Here is a 20,718-nt window from a genome sequence, read left to right as displayed (position 1 = left end):
GGCTAAGTTAGCTAGCGGGCTAATTAACACAGGTGGCTAACTTACCGCTGAACACCTGTGTTAGTTGCTGCAGCAGCTGTCCGTCATTATTAGAATGAGGTTCTCAACGTGTATTTCTCTGCTGTGTATTTTAGCTTTTAAAAAAGTTATTTTACTTTAAGGTTAACTGAAACCCGTTGAGCTGCACTGAAGTTTCACAGTCAGCTGGTTTGAATTAAACCGTGCTTAACTTAACATTGTGCAACATCACCTCTCTGAATCTCCATAATTTCATTAAATTCCTTCTCTCTTCCACTGCTCAAGTTCAATCCAGTATATAAAATGACATTAATAGTGAATAAACTAACAAGCAGCCATTGTATTTATTTATTGTTGCATGTATTTGTAGTAAAACATGACTTGAAACATCCTACTTTTGGGTCTAGAACTGCACAAGCTGTTCATTTTCAGTCACCTGAAGAGTTAAACTCCCCTTTTTATGTGAGGTTGAAGCAGAAAGTCTGAGTTAACAAAGAAAGTTCTTTATAATTTGCGATACCTGTTATCTCTGACTGAGGCTTTAGTTTTTGTTGAGCCGATTTACACGTAGAAACTTTGTTCAGGAATATTTCTCAGTAGTTCAGAGGACAGGCTGCTTTTTACACAACCTTGTAAGAGAATGTCTGTCAATGCTTTCAGCAGAATTTAGAAACAACACTTCCTAAACAGATAATTTGAGGCTGTGAGGTTGAACGTTTGAGAGTATATCAGTGTGCTTCTTTGTGGTCTTTCTGTTTCTAGGTGGAAGCTGAATTAGTGAGGATGACTCCTGCTCCTGTCATCTCTAAGCTCCTCACACATCTTTACCTGCACATGAGGAAAATCACTCCTGTAGAATGCAGGTATGTTTGTCATTATTACAAATAGCTGTTGACTGGTGACCTATCAGAAACCCATTATACAGAGTCAGCCAAAATAGTGTTTACACACATCAGGAAAAGAAAAACTTGCATAAATATTTCAATACCCATTTATTCAGACATCACGAGATTAATAAAAGTTATCTTTGGCCTCTACAATTACAAGTAGACGTCACTTGTTGATGCTCCATTGCTTGTATGCCTCAGGCATACAAGCAAGTGAGAAAGTGAAAGTAAATCTGTGGATGCACTGTGTGTGTGTGTGTGTGTGTGTGTGGTGCGGCCCTATGCCCAGAGCGAGGCTGCTGCACCTCCCTCATCTGCACACCCAGCGTCCGTATGTTTATATTATCTAATTATACTAGCAGCCGCCCACCCCCCACCCCCGCTTTCACCTCGTGGCCCCCCCCATGTCGATCGCGATGGTGGCCCGACTTGAAAAGTAGATCGTGGGTCCCAAATTAGTGGCCACCCCTGATTTCCACAGACACCTGCAATAATCTCTTCAATCACACTGCTAACGGTGTCATGCCATCCTATCTAAACACTATGCTGAGCCATCACACATCTACCCTGTTTCTTCCCAATCAATGTATAAACTTCAGTTCAGTGCCAGAAGTGGAAACTAAGTACTATATTAGCACTATACATGAGTTAGTCTTAGTTTGATCCTGAAATGGAATATAGTGGTTAAGAAAAATCTGTGTAAAAAATGTATGTTGTGCAAGATTGCTCACATTTCATGTGAGAAAAAAAGCTAAATACTGACTATATATTACAATTATTATCATACTGTAAGACTAAAATAGTGACACAAACTTTTGTGTTTTATTTTGTGGTTTATCTAAAGATTTGTAATGTTTAACTGCACTACGTTATTTAATTTAATTAGCATTTGTTACAGTTTTTATTTTGTGATCATGTTTGTCTTTTTTACTTGAAGACGCAATTGCACTTTCAGGTTACTTTTTAATTGTATTTTTTGTAAACTTTAAGTATTTTTTTTTATGTTATTGTACTTTTTCACTTTTTGTGTTCAATAAATGTTAGAGTTCTACAAGTGTATTTAATTTGTAATATATACATGTATATACTTTTAGTGTTTAAATTGCCTTTTGTAATCGATATGCTTTAAAAAAAAAAAAAAAAAAAGGATATCGGCCTTAAAAATCAGCTTCTACAATCGGCTTTAGATATCGGCCATCGGCTGAACTTTTTTTTAAAAATCGGCATCGGCCTTTGAAAATCCCATATCGGTCGACCTCTAATCTTCATTGTCATTGTATATGAAATTATCTGCAAACCAGCGAAGTGCATCAGTCTGAGGTATCTAAAAATAAATAAGCAAAGAAAAATGCTTCTAAAGCCAATAATAAACAGAATATTTTGAGGGAATATTCTAAAAAGGAAAGAAAAGCTCCATTCTCACTCCTCTCAGGATAAACTGTCATTAAAATTGACTTTAAATTTAGCTTCAACACGAGATAAAAAAATTTACTTTCATTACTGATGTTGTCAAGTTTTAATAAAGTTCATGCTACTTTTATAAAATGATGAAAGTAAATAAATTGTATTTCTGTGATCTGTGTTTGATTTCTGTCTTTTCTCCTGTCATCCAGATGTTCAGAGGGAGATGATGCCACATCTGGTCCAGCTGATGGAAGGTCTTGAAGTTCTCTGACTGGCCTCGACTGAAGATGGTCGTCTCACTGGATTTAAGGTTCAGATGCTCAGTAACAAACTCCACCAATGTGCCAACAGGGAAGCTTTAGGTTTATTACATGTTGCTATGAAGGTATCGCTGTTTTTCTTTGTGAATGCAATGTGCTCCAACTGAAAGTTGAATTACAACTTAGAAGTAAATCCTTCCATCTGAAAGGATCTAGTTGGGTTAATAACCCCATAACATTCTAATTTTTAAATAATAGAAATAGAATCTCTGTATTGATTCAGGTAAAAACTGAACTTCACAGCATGTTGGAGCAAAACAACCAGATGAAAACTGTGATGGTGTTGGATTGTCAGACCGTAATGTTGCAGCTCAAAGCAGCTTTTCTAGCTCAGTTCATTCTGACATTCAGCTATGAATCAACACAGCAGATGGTGATCCATGCTGTGGAAGTCTCACATCTCCTGATTTAATGGAGCTGCTTTGCACTTTTTACACTGTTTATTCACCAACACTTTATTTAATAAAAGTCCCATCTAGTTTTTATGAGGAATGTGATGTTTTAATTTCTCTGTGAATAACTGCAGTCTAATGCAACAGCTGGAGTTGTAACATCTGTCCTGATATTGATCATGAAGTATTGATCAGAATACTTATGGTCAGCAGTCATCCCTGAAGTTTTACATTAAAATCTTTACTTGTGTTGTAAACTTTGGTAAGAAGCAGAAACGTTAGCGTTGCCATGGATACATGAGTGTTAAATTCTGTCCATGTTTCCATTTTGGGAACTGCAGTCCAGCAGATGAGTTTGTTTTTACTTACAGCTACCATTCAGTCTGAGATATTAAGAATAAATAAATGTGCATAATGTGGAAATGAACAGATTTTATTTTTATTTATTCCTACAGCAAATATTATCTGAAAGTCGGGTTATTGTTGTTTATCAGCACAATACAAAAAGATTTATATTAGAAATATTCCAGTTAAGGCTCTAGAATGTCATGATTTATGTAAATTTACCTCAATAATATGAATGTTCAGGTTAAGATTGTGCAGTGATATTTATTCTGTAAGTTTAGCTGATTGAAGTTTATGATGCTGCACTACAATATTATTTATTATTTAAATTTACATCATTATTATAATATTTAGGGCCAGACCCTACAGTATTGAGATTAAGAAATCAAATAATCTATAAAATGTAAATACACTGAACTCATTTGGATATATTTAAGTGAGACTCTACAATATTATTTGACACAAATCTATCTAAATCAGAATTTTAATCATTTTTACTCCAAACATTTACTGGACTGATTTAAACATTAAAATCACTCCTTTCTAATCCTCTGCTGTACGTTCAAACCTGAGGCCTTAAATAGAAACACACAAGTATCTGTTTGAAGGAACTTCTGCAGTCCTGGTTCCAGAACATGATGATAGAATTATAGACAAACTTTAACAAAAGCTGCCTGAGAGTTTACAGGTTTTTATGTTAGATTTCTTCAGTAATTTAATGAGTTATCAGCAAAAATCAAGTGTTCATTTGATGAACTTCATTTCTTAAAACATCCAGAATTGGAGCTCATATCTTTGGCAGCTGTAAAGTTTCTGCTCCTTCAAAGTTCACAACACAATGAATTAATTCCTAAAACACTCTCAATGCTGGAGAGCATTTGATGCTGAAGCAGTGACCAGTTTTTCTGTTTCTTCTCTGGAGATGCACAATGAGGGACGTCTGCAGTGACTGAGAAAGAGTCTCACCACATCCTGACGTGAGGAAAAAGACTTTATTGAAGACTACAATGAGAAAAACTATCAGACAGCAGACGGCTGCATTCAAGGTGAGCTCTGAACATTTGATCTGGAACAGAATTCAATAACGGCAGTATGAGCTTCATTTCAGTCTGTAGCTGCTGAATTCATGGATGAATCATCTGGCACTAGAGAAGAAGACCATCAAACATCCACGTCAGCTGATGGAGGTCCTAAGAGTCTCACTGAAGAACCAACCTACAGAGTGAAGACCTCAAATCTGATTGGACGGCCTCCTATTCAGCCACGTGTGAACAAATGCCTCTAAGTTGATTTGTTTTCTAAAATAAATCTAGTTTGAGTCCTAATCTATGCCTGTGTTTGCTTCTTTACACCGCTGTTAACAGTTTAGGCTGTTAGATTGTTCCAGATAAGACAAGTACAAGATTCTTCAGAGCCGTTCTACCACGAGCCTGACAGGAAGAACTCCAACAGCTACTGAATGTTCCTGTGGTTCCCTCAAGGCTACAGGAGGAGCCCTACGAGGACGAGCCGGTCCACCTGATGGTGGCCAGTCGCTGCAGTTCAAAGCCAACACCGACTACGTGGACTTCTACTGGACCACACGGAGGCCTTCAAACCGGACCAACAAGTTCACCGACTCCCCGACTTGTGGGTCTGAGGACGCCGCCGAGCCTCGGCCCAGCCGGCCACCTGTCTGTGGGTGTTTGAGTGCTGAGAGGTTTGTGGATGCATGTGAACGTGTCTGTGTTGAAACAGCAGCTTTGGACTCAGTAACGCTGGTAAAAACAAAGAGATCCTTTATTTGTAACTTCCACTAAAAAAACTGATGAAAATAAGTTTGCCAGGGTTCTGACTGATAACAGATTATTAAATAATGAAAATAACAGTTTAAATATTCCTTTAAACAATCCTTTTAGGTCTACATTTCCTTTACACTGACTTCTTGGTATATGTACAAGTATTTTGGGTGGAATATACCATTAAGCCCGATGTTCAAGGGTTCTTCTGGGAATATACCATTAAACCAACCTTTTAGGTAAATGTTCCAGGATGTTGGGTAGAATATACCATCAGATCAACCTTTTAGGTCTACATTGGAAGATTTTAGAGTAGAATATTACTCCAAACCATCCTTTAGGTCTACATTTAAGGTGGAATACTCCTTTACACCAAGATTTGGTCTACATTGAAAGATTTTAGGTGAAATATTCCTTTGATCAAACTTTTTAAGTTTATGTTCAAGGATGTTGGGTGGAATATACCATCAGACCAACCTCTAAGGTCTACAGTAGTGAATTTTAGGTGGAATATACCATTAAACTCACCTTTTAGGTCTACATGGGAGGATTTTAGGTGGAATTTTCTTTCAAACCATCTTTTAGTCTACATTTAAGGATGTTTAGGATGCTATATTCTTCCGTACCAACTTCTCAGGTCTACATTTCAGGTGGAATATTCCTCCATACTAACTTTTTTGGTCTACGTTGAAGGATTTTTTCTAAACCACCCTTTCAGGTCTATATTTGAGGTTTTTGGTGGAATATTCCTTTTAACCAGCCCCTCAGGTCTCTGAGGATTTTGGATGGAATACTCAGTTAAACCAACATTTTAGGTGCATGTCCAAGGATTTTTGGTGGAATGTTCCTTTAAGGTGGATGTTTGAGGACCTTGTAGGTGGAATACTTCCTGAAACCAACCTTTTAGGTCAACATTCAAAGATTCAAGGTGGAATATTCCTTTAAACCAACCTAAATTTCATGTTTTGATCATTATCAAGTGAGAAACCTCAATCCAGACTCCTCATAATGACATTTGAGATTTATGCTGCTGTTATTTGTTTAGTCCAGACTAAATGACAGAAATCCACAACTGTAATTTTATTTCAGGACTTGGTTATTAAATGTCAAAACAATCCATGTGACTCTAAAAACTCAACAGCTTTACAAACTCTAAGATTAAACTCTCCACAAGGATCCAAAATAAGTTGGACTTCTACATGAGAGCTTTAATTATTCTTCATCTACTTCCTGAAAAGTTTGGTCAATAAAAAAGACAAAATCTAATATTTTCAGCTGAACTAAAGACAGACTTTGTGATTTTTCTGCTCACATGTTGTGTTGTTGTAAACTTACTCTTTCAAATAAATACCCGCCTAACCCCCTGGAAACCAGCGTTTGTCCTGTTTTTGTGTTGCTTCTCAGCGACCCTAGACAGCCGGGTCGTAATGTTTTTTGAGCAACACACCATACTATGATGTTTTTACAGCGATGGTTCTACTATGGAACCAGTTTGACATGTTCAGGTGTTCTTTGTGTGAAAACTCAGAGATTTCAGGTATCAGAAGGTGGTTTTCAACTTTCTTTGCTAACTTTCTGCCTCAACTTTAAACTAAATTTCCTTCACTAACCCAGCCCTCTGGCCTTCCAGTAAGCTGTGTTCCTATTGGCTGTCCAGGTGGCTGCTTGGTGTTATCAGGAACACCTGAGCAGGTCAGTGTTATCAGGAACACCTGAGCAGCTCAGTGTCTTCCTGCTTTATTTAGCTGCATCAAACATTTCCTCTGCTTCTCTTCACCACAGAACCGGGTTTGGCTCCATTGCTTTAGTTTGTTCTTTAGGCGTTGGCTTGCAGCTTCCAGCAGTAAAATCATCTTTAATGTGTTTCTTGGTGTGTTTTAGGGCTTTGTACTGGATAGTTGTCTTGGTAAATGAGGTTCTTTAGCCACAGTTAGCACATGGTGCTAATGTGTGCAGTAATTAGTGGATTTGGTGCAGCTGAGCTGTGTCTTTGTCTTGGCTGTAGTGAGTCTTCAGAGGTTTTTGGTCAGACACATTCTGTATTCTTGTTTGTGAACCAGCGTTGGTTGTCCAGAAGGTAAGAGTTCCTGTCCTGATTCTCTGTTCTCAGAGCTTCTCTGGTAGGCTGCAGGAGACTTTAGCGTTTGGGTTGTGCTAGTTTGGTTTTTGTACGGTTTCATTTGGACGACTATGTGGTTTAGTGAGGTTTTCTGGAACAGTTCTACAAAGCAATCTGCAGCAGAAGAGCCTTTGAGAGTTTTTAGGAAGTTCTGGAGACCAGACTTTAGAGCAGCAGAAACATTTGTCAGCAGTTTGAGCAGGAGAAGGTGAGCTTCAGAGTAGAAATGAGACGGAAACCTTCTTGACCCGTGTGGTGAGGTTCTATACCAAGAGTTTGAGCAGGTTGTGAAGAGTCTGTAGTGCTTTGGTCTGAAAGCACAAGAAGAGTCGACTCGTTAAAGGAGAAAACGGGAGATATTGTTGGTTCTTCTGTCACTCTGCAGTTTCCTTGTACTGAATATCAAGTTTATATTTTAAATGATTTCCCATGTGAGTCCAAGAAGACTTCAATAAACTCCCTCCATCCTCTGGACACAATATATTTTACCATGTTAAATCTTTTTTTTTGAAATGTTTTTGAGTTTTAATCATAGTTTTAGCATAGTTTTTCTCTTTGCTTGTTTAGTTTTGTCATCTGTGTAAAAGGTGCTAAACAAATAAAGTTGAATTGATAAACTGAATAATTGACTAACTCATGATTGTGACAACAGAAGTATTTTCATTGTGATTTAAGGGTTTATTTCATTTTTAAGGTTGGGGTTAAAATCTAGACAGAAAAAGAAGATTAAAGAAATAAACTACATAACAAAAAGCAATTAAATCAAAGGAAAAAAAATAATACAATAAAACTTTTAAAAAGTTTTATTATTAAAAAGTATTTTTAAATGTTTAATATTCTTCTTGTTTAATTGTATTTTTTAAATGTTTATCGAAAATATTTTATCTGTAATTTTTAATATTTGTGTTTTAAAAATTTAGTTTAATTTCATAATTACATGTATTGTATTTTGTTTAATTATCTGATTCAATATTTTGTCTGTTTAATATAGTTGAACAATAAATACAATTAAATGATATTAAGCAGACAAAATATTGAATCGGATAATTAAACAAGAAACAATACATGTAATTATGAAATTAAACAAAATTTCTAAAATACTAAAATAATAAAACTAAATATTAAAAATTACAGATTAAATATTTTTGATAATTAAACATTTAAAAAATACAATTAAACAAGAACATTAAACATTTAAAAAATACAATTAAACAAGAAGAATATTAAACATTTAAAAAAAATACAAAAAAATAATTAGATTATTAAACCTTTAAAAAGACAAAACATTTAATTAAAAAATTAAATGTTTAATTACAAAATTACATCTTAAAGACAATAAAACTTCAAATAGGAATTAAACAGAAAATACAATGAAGCATTTAAAAAGAAAATTAAACATTAAAAGGTGGTAAAACATTTAAAAAGAAAAACTTTAAAGATTTCATCGAAAAAGTAAATATTGGGAAAGAAAAAAATTCAATCAAGCCAATAAAACATTTGAAAAAAACAACAAACATTAAAAAGTCAAAACATTTCAAAATCAAATCAGACATTAGAAAAGAATAAAAGGTGAAAAAAGAGCAAAACTAAATGTTTAAGAAGAATCAAACTAAAGACAAAACATTTGAAAAGACACCAGTTAGACTTTAGAAGATCAAATTAAACAGAAGAGACAATAAAACGATCAAAAAGAGCAAAACCAGATGAAGATCTTAAAGCGTTTTCTAGTCTGGAACGAAAACATCAAGTTGTTTCTTCGAACATTTCCTCTTTCTATGTTCTTGGTTTGATTGTGGATAGATTTACTAAGAACTAATTTCAGAAAACTGCTTTCCAGATAAAGTCTACTAGTAGTTGAAGGCATTTATCAAACTAATGTTACCTTCTGATCTCCACAAACTTTACTGTTCAGTGAAGAGTATCAAAGTTTGTTCAGGATTTCTAAAAAACCCACAGGTGAAGGTCTGAGAAGAACTCAGATGGATGGTCTAAATGTGAAATCAAGACTCATGGTCACAAGTTTTAAGGCTTCTGTTAACCAGAAAGTTCAAACTAACAGAGAAGTACTGAGAAACTTTTAAAATTTCAGTCGTCAGACTGTGGAAAGGTTCAAACTAACAGAGAACTACTCAAGAACTTTTAAGATTTCAGTCCTCAGACTGTGGAAAGGTTCAAACTAACAGAGAACTACTCAGGAACTTCGAAGATATCAGTCCTTGGACTGTCTGAAAGTTAAATCTAACAGAGAACTACTGTGGGACTTTGAAAATTTCAGCCCTCAGACTGTGTGAAAGCTCAGGTCCTGAGGACTCGGGAGGTCTGGAGGCTTGGAAAGTCTTGGAACTGAGGGTTCCACCCTCCAGCACAAAGGCTGAAATCCAACCTCCTGAGAAAAACGGTTGAGTCGAGACTCAAGTTAAAAAAAACCTCGAAAATGGCGAAAAAATAGATGATAAATGCGCAAAAAAAAGAAGAATTAGTATCTGAGCAAATAGCTCAGGGGATAAGAAGACAGACTACCAAGTGGAAGGTCGCAGGTTCAAGACCCACCACCGGCCTTTTTCTTTCTTTGTCTTTGTCAGGATTTTGAGAAAATTTAAGAAGTGTCTGGTCTTGAACCAGCGACCTGCAGCTCCATAGGCAAATCCTTAACTCACTGAGCTACAGATCAGATAAAAAGAAATAATTTCGTCCTCCCTTTGGCATCGTAGTTTCTGAAGTGACCACATGGGTGGAGCCAAGGCGGAGTCTGGGTGGAGTCAGGGCGGAGAGTAGGTGGGGAGGTGGGTGGCGGCCTCCCCCCTCTACTCCCCCACCTCTCCCCACCGCCCACCACACCTTCCCCCGCCCGACGAGTTCTTCGAGTCTCCACGAGTTCTTCGAGTCTCCACAGGTTTTCCCCAGTTTCTGGAGTTTCCACGAGGTCGGAGGCAGAACAAGCTGTCATGAAGAGGTGTTGAAGTCGGCCAGGATGGAGTGACTTTTTACAGCGACTAGAAGGACGACGACTAGAAGAGCAGGTCTTTAACCACCATCCATAAAATCCATGGAGTCGGCTCCCGAGAAATGAAAGAAGGTCAACTTTTATCAACCGCCATCCAGATGTTCAACTTGATATCTTTACTTTGACCTTTTTCGCACCACAAACCTTTAGTATCACACTTTATTATCATTTACTAGGACTTTAATGGAATCCCCCAGCAGATTTAGTTTTTGTTGACAAACTTTATTCTTGTCATCGTGGGACTGCAGTATTTAAAACTGTTCCTTCTATTTGTCCTCATGTTTATTAGTTTTAGTGGAGAAAGTTATTTTAGTTGTCGATTAGTCTCTTAAAAACCAAAAAATAAATTGGATTAGTCAAGAGGTTTAAATTTCTTACTTTGTCATATTTTAAATATGACAAAAAATATAAAAATAAAGTGTCTTGAGACAATTTGACCTGTACTTGGCGTTATACGAATAAAATTGAATTCAAATTGTATGTATCTTGTAATGTTGGAGAAATTCAGCCATATATGTTGGAAAACACATTTTCTTTGTCCATTAATCTGTTGATTGTTTTCCCCAATAATTCATTTCTTGTTTTGGTTTATAAAATGTCAAACCCAAATATATTCAGTTTACTGTCATAAAAACCAAAAAGATTTCCATTCATGATGCAGGAATCAGGCAGTTTTTCACTTTTTATCTTAGTTTAGTCAGAAAGATAGTTGATAATGTGTGAATTGTTGCAGCTTGTGAGCCATAGAAGGTTTTAATCTTTGGGGCCGAGTGTCAAAAAACATTTAGAAACAAACATCAGCAAAGTACTCAAAGATTTAACATCATTTGCATGACAATGTCAAATTAAAGGACATTTATTTCCAACGTAAATGTGTGATATTCATCCTCTGGAGCTTTCTCTTCACATCGTCTTCCACCTGGACTGGTTTGGTTGGGAGCATGTGCAACAAACATTTGAAAAACTGCACTTTAACATCAATGAATGACAATGAAGTTTAATCTCTACATAAATGAGACTGAGTCTGGATGTGCTGCTCTGTCATTAACTCTTAAGTTTAGGGAAAGTTAAAACAAAAGAGGACAGTTCAGATAAGACTTGAGAATGAGCTTATTTTGAACAAACATCTCAGACTTTCTGAGCTTCAGCACCTATAGCAAGATATTTTAACCACAAGCAACTCAAGAAATCCAGAAGTTGGAGAGAGTTAGCTTTAGCTGAGCCAAAGAACATGTGGGACGCTAACCTAGCAAACATTTCAGACTTTTCTCTGTGAATTCTGAGAAATAATTTCCTATTTAATGACAGAGCTACACATCTTAACTCAGTCTCATTAAAACAGACTCTAATTCAGTGTCATCCATCCATATTAAAGTGCAGTTACCCAAAATGTTTGTTGCATGAGCTCCAACAAAACCTGTCCAGGTAGAAGGCCACTTTGACAAACAGGAAGTGGACGATTCCAAGCAGATTTATAGAAGGGGGAACCGGACTGTACTAAGTGTGGTTGAGTATAGAGGGGTGTTTTGTGGGTTTTTAAGGCTGATGATTATTAGTGAGACATTTGGAGTAGATATTCATTTGCAGTAAATTAAAGTATTTAAAATCTTGGAGTTAAACTTAGAAGAACACAAACTCTAACAGAAAACTTTGAGACGTTGTTGTTTTGTTTACAGATGTTAAGTTAAAGGAGTTTTATTCGTGACTTATAACCAATCAAATCACTCCAGAAGACAGAGCGACCACAGGTAGATTAAGGTTCAGAGCCAAAGTAGCGCCATTCTTAAATTTATTTATTACCATAAATCGGTAAATAATAAAATACTGATAATCAGTAAATCAGTCAGCCCACAATTACTACAATTGTACAATGTATGTCTCTTTCCTTTGACTTGTTATTTGTACAACATACGATGTATATGATAGCGTTTTTTCATACCAAAGGCTATACTATGATGTTTTCTAAGACACATACCATGCTACTCTGTTTGTTTTGCCACTAGGCCGCTGCACTCCTCCTCTGTTGTTTCCTGGATTGTACTCAGCTGCATGCCTTCGTCCACCCGGCCTCCGTTGACTCGTCCCGCCTGCCGTCTCTGGAGCTGAAGCTGGATTGGAACAGACCAAAGTACAGTCCAATCACGATGCCAGCTGCCTCTCAAAAGGCTCCTTCATCTGGCAGGTGGCAGCACTTCTTCTGAGGAGAAGCTGAGCTGGCCCGGCAGAACTTTGGAGATGTGTTCCAGTGGTTGGTGGATGTGTGGGGAGATAGAGAGGGACCTTTGAATTGTTCAGAAAGGAAAACAGGGAACCCATTGGTAGTTTTAGTTTAGGGTGCTACTGCGGTGTGTTTTTGGGTTGTAAGAGGTGAACAGGAAGAGGTTTTTTTTGGATTGATTATCTTTGACTTTGTTCCTGGTTGGAATGCCCATCAACGTCAACATGAAGTTCACTTTTAGTTCTGTTTATTTATTTTTATTTTACTAACACCTCACATGTTGTGTTGTTGTAAACTTACTCTTTCAAATAAATACTCGTCTAACCCTCTGGAAACCAGCGTTTGGACTGTTTTTGTGTTGCTCCTCACCTACTTCAGACAGCCAGGACATAACGTTTTGTGGACCAAAGGCTATACTATGACGTTTTTAGAGCGACATGCTATACAATTACATTTTTAGAGCGACATGCTACACTATGATGTTTTTTGAGCGACATTCTATACTATGACGTTTTTTGGACCAAAGGCTATACTATGACGTTTTTATAGCGACATGCTATATTATGACGTTTTTAGAGCGACACCTTTCTGGAGTGTTTTTCACGGCCTCCTTTACATTATTTCATCATATGGCATGTTTTTACAACATGTTGAAAAATCGCATTTTTTTTCGACATAGTATACTATGGCGTTTTTTTGCGCCAAAATTCATGATGATTTTTTTTCAAAGAAAACCTTTCTGGAGTGTTTTTCACGGCCCACTTTACATTATTTCATCATATGGCACGTTTTTAAAACATGTTTAAAAAATCGCATTTTTTTTCGACATAGTATACTATGGCGTTTTTTTGCGCCAAAATTCATGATGATTTTTTTTCCAAAGAAAACCTTTCTGGAGTGTTTTTCACAGCCCCCTTTACATTATTTCATCATATGGCATGTTTTTACAACATGTTGAAAAATCACATTTTTTTTCGACATAGTATACTATGGCGTTTTTTTGCGCCAAAATTCATGATGATTTTTTTTCCAAAGAAAACCTTTCTGGAGTGTTTTTCACAGCCCCCTTTACATTATTTCATCATATGGCACGTTTTTACAACATGTTGAAAAATCACATTTTTTTTCGACATAGTATACTATGGCGTTTTTTTTGCGCCAAAATTCATGATGATTTTTTTTTCAAAGAAAACCTTTCTGGAGTATTTTTCACGGTCTCCTTTACATTATTTCATCATATGGCATGTTTTTACAACACTGTTGAAAAATCGACATTTTTTTTCGACATAGTATACTATGGCGTTTTTTGCGCCAAAATTCATGATGATTTTTTTTTTCAAAGAACTTCCTGCTTTATTTGGCTGCATAAACATTTCTTCTGTTTCTCTTCACCACTGAACCGGGTTTGGTTCCGTTGCTTTGGTTTGTTCTTTAGGCGTTGGCTTGCAGCTTCCAGCAGTTAAAACAGACTTTGAATGTGTTTCTTGGTGTGTTTTAGGGCTTTGTACTGATAGTTGTCTTGGTAAATGTGTTCTTTAGCCACAGTTAGCACATGGTGCTAATGTATGCAGTGATTAGTGGATTTGGTGCAAGCTGAGTTGTGTCCTTTATCTTGGCTGTAGTGAGTCTTTAGAGGTTTTTGGTCAGACACATTCTGTGTTCTTGTTGTGAACCAAGGTTGGTTGTCCAGAAGGTAAGGAGTACCTGTCTGATTCTCTGTTTAAGAGGTTCTCTGGTAGGCTGCAGGAGACTTTAGCGTTTGGGTTGTGCTAGTTTGGTTTTGTATGGGTTTCATTTGGATGACTATCTTGAGGCCCCTCCATGTGGTTTAGTGAGGTTTTTCCTGCAACAGTTCTACAAAGCAACCTGCAGCAGAAGAGACTCAGAGTTTTGAGGAAGTTCTGGAGACCAGACTTTAGAGCAGCAGAAACATTTGTCAGCAGTTTGAGCAGGAGAAGGTGAGCTTCAGAGAAGAAATGAGACGGAAACCTTCTTGATCTGTGTGGTGAGGTCCTGTACCAGGAGTTTGAGCAGGTTGTGAAGAGTCTGTAGTTCTTTGGTCTGAAAGCACAAGAAGAGTTGACTCATTAAAGGAGAAAACAGGAGATATTGTTGGTTCTTCTGTCGCTCTGCAGTTTCCAGTTTCCTTAGACTGAATATCAAGTTTATATTTTAAATGATTTCCCATGTGAGCCCAAGAAGACTTCAATAAACTCCCTCCATCCCCTGGACACAACATATTTTATTACCATGTTAAATGTTTTTTTTTGTTTGTTTTTTTTAATGTTTTTGAGTTTTAATCATAGTTTTTTCTCTTTGCTTGTTTAGTTTTGTCATCTGTGTAAAAGGTGCTAAACAAATAAAGCTGAATTGATAAACTGAATAATTGACTAACTCATGATTGTGACAACAGAAGTATTTTCATTGTGATTTAAGGGTTTATTTCATTTTAAAGATTAGGGTTAAAATCTTGACAGAAAAAGAAGATTAAAGAAATAAACTACATAACAAAAAGCAATTAAATCAAAGGAAAAAAAAATAATACAATAAAACGTAAAAAAAATGTATTATTTAAAAAGTATTTTTTAAATGTTTAATTATGGAAAATATTTTATCTGTAATTTTTAATATTTGTATTTTAAAAATTTTGTTTAATTTCATAATGACATGTATTGTATCTTGTTGAATTATCTAATTCAATATTTTGTCTGTTTAATAGAGTTAAACATTAAATACAATTAAATTATATTAAACAGACAAAATATTGAATTAGATAATTAAACAAGATACAATACATGTCATTATGAAATTAAACAAAATTTTTAAAATGCAAATATTAAAGAGTACAGATAAAATATTTTCAATAATTAAAACATTTAAAAAAATACAATTAAACAAGAAGAATATTAAACATTTTAAAAATACAAAACATTTAATTAGATTATTACACCTTTAAAAAGACAAAACATTTAATTAAAAAATTAAATGTTTAATTAGAAAATTACATCTTAAAGACAATAAAACTTCAAATAGGAATTAAACAGAAAATACAATGAAGCCTTTAAAAAGAAAATTAAACATTAAAAGGTGGTAAAACATTTAAAAAGAAAAACCTTAAAGATTTTAATCGAAAAATTAAACATTGGGAAAGAAAAGGAAATTTTTCAAACAATTCGATAAAACATTTGAAAAAACAACAATTAAACATTAAAAAAGACCAAACATTTGTAAATCAAATCAGACAGTAGTTTTGCTCTTTTCTCACCTTTTATTATTTTCTAAACATTTAAGAAGAATCAAACTCAAGACAAAACATTTGAAAAAGACACACCAGTTAGATCAAATTAAACAGAAGAGACAATAAAACGATCAAAAAGAGCAGAAACAGATAAAGGTTCTAAAGCGTTTTCTAGTCTGATATGAAAACATCAAGTTGTTTCTTCAAACACATTTCCTCTTTCTACTTTCTTGGTTTGATTGTGGACAGATTTGCTAAGAACTCATTTCAGAAAACTGCTTTCCAGATAAAATCTACTAGTAGTTGAAGGCATTGATCAAAGTACTGTTACCCTTCTGATCTCCATAAACTTACTGTTCAGTGAAGAGAATCAAATTTTGTTGAGGATTTCTAAAAAACCCACTGGTGAAGGTCTGACAAGAACTCAGATGGATGGTCTAAATGTGAAATCAAGACTCATGGTCACAAGTTTTAAGGCTTCTGTTAACCAGAAAGTTCAATTAACAGAGAAGTCCCTGAGAAAACTTTTAAAATTTCAGCCCTCAGACTGTCTGAAGGTTCAAACTAACAGAGAACTACTCAAGAACTTCAAGTTTTCAGTCCTCAGACTTGTCTGAAGGTTCAAACTAACAGAGAACTACTCAGGAACTTAGAAGATATCAGTCCTTGGACTGTCTGAAAGTTCAATCTAACAGAGAACTACTTTGGGACTGAGAAAATTTCAGCCCTCAGACTGTGTGAAAGCTCAGTCCTGAGGACTCGGGAGGTCTGGAGGCTTGGAAAGTCTTGGAACTGAGGGTTCCACCCTCCAGCACAAAGGCTGAAGTCCAGCCTCCTGAGGAAAAACAGTCGAGTCGAGACTCAAATAAAAAAAAAACTCAAAAATGACAAAAAATAGATGACAAATGCGCAAAAAAAAGAAGAATTAGTATCTGAGCGGATAGCTCAGGGGGATAAGAAGAGGACTCCCAAGTGGAAGGTCGCAGGTTCAAGACCCGCCACGGCCTTTTTCTTTCTTTGTCTTTGTCAGGATTTTGAGAAAATTTAAGAAGTGTCTGGTCTTGAACCAGCGACCTGCAGCTCCATAGGCAAATCCTTAACTCACTGAGCTACAGATCAGATAAAAAGAAATAATTTCGTCGTCCCTTTGGCATCGTAGTTTCTGAAGTGACCACACAGGGCGGAGCCAAGGCGGAGTCTGGGTGGAGTCAGGGCGGAGAGTAGGCGGGGAGGTGGGTGGCGGCCTCCCCCCCTCTACTCCCCCACTCTCCCCACCGCCCACCACACCTTCCCCCGCCCGACGAGTTCTTCGAGTCTCACGAGTTTCCTCGAGTCTCCACAGGTTTTCCCGAGTTTCTGGAGTTTCCACGAGGTCGGAGGCAGAACAAGTGTCATGAAGAGGTGTTGAAGTCGGCCAGGATGGACGTGACTTTTACAGCGACTAGAAGGACGACGACTAGAAGAGCAGGTCTTTAACCACCATCCATAAAATCCATGGAGTCGCTCCACAGAAATGAAGGGAGGTCAACTTTTATCAACCTCCATCCAGATGTTCAACTTGATATCTTTACTTGGAGATTTTTAGCACCACAAACCTTTAGTATCACACTTTATTATCATTTATTAGGACTTTAATGGAATCCACCAGCAGATTTAGTTTTTGTTGACAAACTTTATTCTTGTCATCGTGGGACTGCAGTATTTAAAACTGTTCCTTCTATTTGACCTCATGTTTATTAGTTTTAGTGGAGAAAGTTATTTTAGTTGTCCATTAGTCTCTTAAAAACAAATAATAAATTGGATTAGTCAAGAGGTTTAAATTTCTTACTTTGTCATATTTTAAATATGACAAAAAAATATAAAAATAAAGTGTCTTGAGACAATTTGACCTGTAATTGGCGTTATATAAATAAAATTGAATTCAAATTGTATGTATCTTGTAATGTTGGAGTAATTCAGCCATATATGTTGGAAAACACATTTTCTTTGTCCATTAATCTGTTGATTGTTTTCCCCAATAATTCATTTCTTGTTTTGGTTTATAAAATGTCAAACCCAAATATATCAGTTTACTGTCATAAAAACCAAAAAGATTTACATTCATGATGCAGGAATCAGGCAGTTTTTCACTTTTTATCTTAGTTTAGTCAGAAAGATAGTTGATAATGTGTGAATTGTTGCAGCTTGTGAGCCATAGAAGGTTTTAATCTTTGGGGCCGAGTGTCAAAAAACATTTAGAAACAAACATCAGCAAAGTACTCAAAGATTTAACATCATTTGCATGACAATGTCAAATTAAAGGACATTTATTTCCAACGTAAATGTGTGATATTCATCCTCTGGAGCTTTCTCTTCACATCGTCTTCCACCTGGACTGGTTTGGTTGGGAGCATGTGCAACAAACATTTGAAAAACTGCACTTTAACATCAATGAATGACAATGAAGTTTAATCTCTACATAAATGAGACTGAGTCTGGATGTGCTGCTCTGTCATTAACTCTTAAGTTTAGGGAAAGTTAAAACAAAAGAGGACAGTTCAGATAAGACTTGAGAATGAGCTTATTTTGAACAAACATCTCAGACTTTCTGAGCTTCAGCACCTACAGCAAGATATTTTAACAACAAGCAACTCAAGAGATCCAGAAGTTGGAGAGAGTTAGCTTTAGCTGAGCCAAAGAACATGTGGGACGCTAACCTAGCAAACATTTCAGACTTTTCTCTGTGAATTCTGAGAAATAATTTCCTATTTAATGACAGAGCTACACATCTTAACTCAGTCTCATTAAAACAGACTCTAATTCAGTGTCATCCATCCATATTAAAGTGCAGTTACCCAAAATGTTTGTTGCATGAGCTCCAACAAAACCTGTCCAGGTAGAAGGCCACTTTGACAAACAGGAAGTGGAAGATTCCAAGCAGATTTATAGAAGGGGGAACCGGACTGTACTAAGTGTGGTCGAGTATAGAGGGGTGTTTTGTGGGTTTTTAAGGCTGATGATTATTAGTGAGACATTTGGAGTAGATATTCATTTGCAGTAAATGAAAGTATTTAAACTCTTGGAGTTAAACTAAGAAGAACACAAACTCTAACAGAAAGCTTTGAGACGTTGTTTTTACAGATGTTAAGTTAAAGGAGTTTTATTCGTGACGTATAACCAATCAAATCACTCCAGAAGACAGAGTGACCACAGGTAGATAAAGGTTCAGAGCCAAAGTAGCGCCATTCTTAAATTTATTTATTACCGTAAATCGGTAAATAATAAAATACTGATAATCAGTAAATCAGTCAGCCCACAATTACTACAATTCTACAATGTGTCTCTTTCCTTTGACTTATTTGTACAACATACGATGTATATGATGCCGTTTTTTCATACCAAAGGCTATACTATGATGTTTTCTAAGAGACATACAATGCTACTCTGTTTGTTTTGCCACTAGGCCGCTGCACTCCTCCTCTGTTGTTTTCTGGATTGTACTCAGCTGCATGCCTTCGTCCACCCGGCCTCCGTTGACTCGTCCCGCCTGCCGTCTCTGGAGCTGAAGCTGGATTGGAACAGACCAAAGTACAGTCCAATCACGATGCCAGCTGCCTCTCAAAAGGCTCCTTCATCTGGCAGGTGGCAGCACTTCTTCTGAGGGGAAGCTGAGCTGGCCCGGCAGAACTTTGGAGATGTGTTCCAGTGGTTGGTGGATGTGTGGGGAGATAGAGAGGGACCTTTGAATTGTTCAGAAAGGAAAACAGGGAACCCATTGGTAGTTTTAGTTTAGGGTGCTACTGCGGTGTGTTTTTGGGTTGTAAGAGGTGAACAGGAAGAGTTTTTTTTTGGATTGATTATCTTTGACTTTGTTCCTGGTTGGAATGCCCATCAACGTCAACATGAAGTTCACTTTTAGTTCTGTTTATTTATTTTTATTTTACTAACACCTCACATGTTGTGTTGTTGTAAACTTACTCTTTCAAATAAATACTCGTCTAACCCTCTGGAAACCAGCGTTTGGACTGTTTTTGTGTTGCTCCTCACCTACTTCAGACAGCCAGGACATAACGTTTTGTGGACCAAAGGCTATACTATGACGTTTTTAGAGCGACATGCTATACAATTACATTTTTAGAGCGACATGCTATACTATGATGTTTTTTGAGCGACATTCTATACTATGACGTTTTTTGGACCAAAGGCTATACTATGACGTTTTTATAGCGACATGCTATATTATGATGTTTTTAGAGCGACACCTTTCTGGAGTGTTTTTCACGGCCTCCTTTACATTATTTCATCATACGGCATGTTTTTACATGTTGAAAAATCACATTTTTTTTCGACATAGTATACTATGGCGTTTTATTGCGCCAAAATTCATGATGATTTTTTTTTCAAAGAAAACCTTTCTGGAGTGTTTTTCACGGCCCACTTTACATTATTTCATCATATGGCACGTTTTTAAAACATGTTTAAAAAATCGCATTTTTTTTCGACATAGTATACTATGGCGTTTTTTTGCGCAAAAATTCATGATGATTTTTTTTCCAAAGAAAACCTTTCTGGAGTGTTTTTCACAGCCCCCTTTACATTATTTCATCATATGGCATGTTTTTACAACATGTTGAAAAATCACATTTTTTTTCGACATAGTATACTATGGCGTTTTTTTTGCGCCAAAATTCATGATTTTTTTTTCAAAGAAAACCTTTCTGGGGTATTTTTCACGGTCTCCTTTACATTATTTCATCATATGGCATGTTTTTACAACACGTTGAAAAATCACATTTTTTTTCGACATAGTATACTATGGCGTTTTTTGCGCCAAAATTCATGATGATTTTTTTTTTCAAAGAAAACCTTTCTGGAGTGTTTTTCACGGCCTCCTTTACATTATTTCATCATATGGCATGTTTTTACAACACGTTGAAAAATCGCATTTTTTTTCGACATAGTATACTATGGCGTTTTTTTGCGCCAAAATTCATGATGATTTTTTTTTTCAAAGAA

Source organism: Amphiprion ocellaris, chromosome 20 (assembly GCF_022539595.1).
Source record: "Amphiprion ocellaris isolate individual 3 ecotype Okinawa chromosome 20, ASM2253959v1, whole genome shotgun sequence".
Lineage (NCBI taxonomy): Eukaryota > Metazoa > Chordata > Actinopteri > Pomacentridae > Amphiprion > Amphiprion ocellaris.
This window is presented reverse-complemented; position numbering follows the sequence as displayed.